The following is a 1,734-nucleotide window of genomic DNA, read 5'->3' on the forward strand; positions in this document are numbered from 1 at the left end:
AAGAAATTAAATCCAACATCTGATGCTTACAATAATGGAGTGGAACACCAATATAGAGAATTCAGAAAGTCCCGAGATGAAGATTACAGAAGAGAGTACATTGTGGACTCATTTTGGTGCACTACAAGATATCTTCGTACTCGAAAACCAACTTCCTTTCTTTCTTCTTGAAACTTTGTACAACTCTGCATTTCCTCGCGGCCCTTCCTTTCGAAATCTAACATTCGAGTTCATCCGCATGCATACCAAAAGCAGCTTGGAACTTCCCTCCAACAATGAGACTTGTCACCACATAATTCATCTTTTTCTTTCTTGCATTGATCCGACAACAAACCATGGAACAGTATCGTTGTCATCAAATCTGTCCTTGTCTTTTCGAAATGCTAACCTCGAGGAGCATCTCCATGGCCCTTACTTACGATGGATTCCTAGTGCTACAGTATTCAATGAAGCTGGAGTTCGCTTCCAAAGAAAATGGAGATGCAAGAATTTCCTAGACATTACGTTTACGTTGTATAACGGCAAGTTGGAGATATCCCCAAGTTCAAATACACGACCACACCAACACGCTCTGGAGAAATCTTATCGCGTACGAGCAATGTTCAACGGATTCCAAGTTCCATTTAACATCCTATGTGGTGTTTATGGATTACCTCATCGATACGGCAGCAGATGCCAAATTGCTTCAACGACGTGAAATCATTATTGGCGACATAGGAGACGGGCAAAAAATTGCCACTCTATTAACGAACTTGCCAGGCATGTCTGCTTTAAGCGAAATGATTTCTACCTTGGGGACGTCATCAATGACTTGAGGAAGCGGCGCGCCAATAAAAACATCGCATGGCGCGAAAGGTTGAATCGCGATTATTTTACTAATCCTTGGGCAGTTATCTCATTATATAATGCTGTTGTACTACTTGTTCTTACTGTGACACAAACCGTGTATGCTGTTGCTAGCTATGAGCGATCGTCAAAGTAGCTAGCTTCCTCACTTAAAAGTAGATTGTCAGTCAGAACGTACGAGGGAATGCTAGCTAGCTTCTTGTTGTTTAGAAACTATGTTTTGTTGCTTATGAAGGACCTACGTATCATATGCGTGTGTACGAAGATATGTGTCGTTGGTGAATAAAGGGATATTAATTTCCTAAATTCTATAAATTCAGATGTCTTGGTTGTTTCTTTTCATGTTATCCATCCTATCAAGGAACTTGTTGAGAAGGTTAGGACTTCCATGGACGTAATTTGTTAGATCAAATTAGAGAGTCCGTTTCGCCTTAAATCTCATTAAGTCGAGCATCAGCAGGAGCTCTACCACGCACCTTTTCATGGGAAAACATAACATTAGTCTCCCATCACCACTAAATCCTCTCACATTTGCTTCCTATCGTCAAGAGCATTAATTAATTGTAGCTGCATTACAACAGATAATTTTGCAACCTTATTATCACAGTCAAGAAACAAAACTCTCACCTGATGAACTTGATATATAATTCCATAGCGACCATATTCTCCTTCTGGATCATCTTTAATACCTCCATAACGAATTAAAAACAATCAGAAATCGATCAGCTTGGAAATTCCAGCAGCCTTATTCTGATCACTAACATGAGTTTAATTTCCAAAATGAAAACAACCATCCAAATATTATGAGACTTCATTATATTAATTAGATACGTTCCTTTATTGCAACTTGTTTAGCAAGCCCACTTCAACCATTAATTAATATATATT

At 38.9% G+C, this 1,734-nt stretch overlaps 1 pseudogene; it reads left to right on the forward strand.

The window, feature by feature from the left end:
• Nucleotides 1-34: 34 nt before the first annotated feature.
• Nucleotides 35-982, forward strand: LOC141817476 (UPF0481 protein At3g47200-like; annotated as a pseudogene).
• Nucleotides 983-1,734: the final 752 nt, after the last annotated feature.

Source organism: Curcuma longa, unplaced genomic scaffold, assembly GCF_044706935.1.
Source record: "Curcuma longa cultivar G26 ecotype Majalengka, Jawa Barat unplaced genomic scaffold, ITB_CL_G26_1.1 contig_20654, whole genome shotgun sequence".
Taxonomy (NCBI): Eukaryota; Viridiplantae; Streptophyta; class Magnoliopsida; order Zingiberales; family Zingiberaceae; genus Curcuma; species Curcuma longa.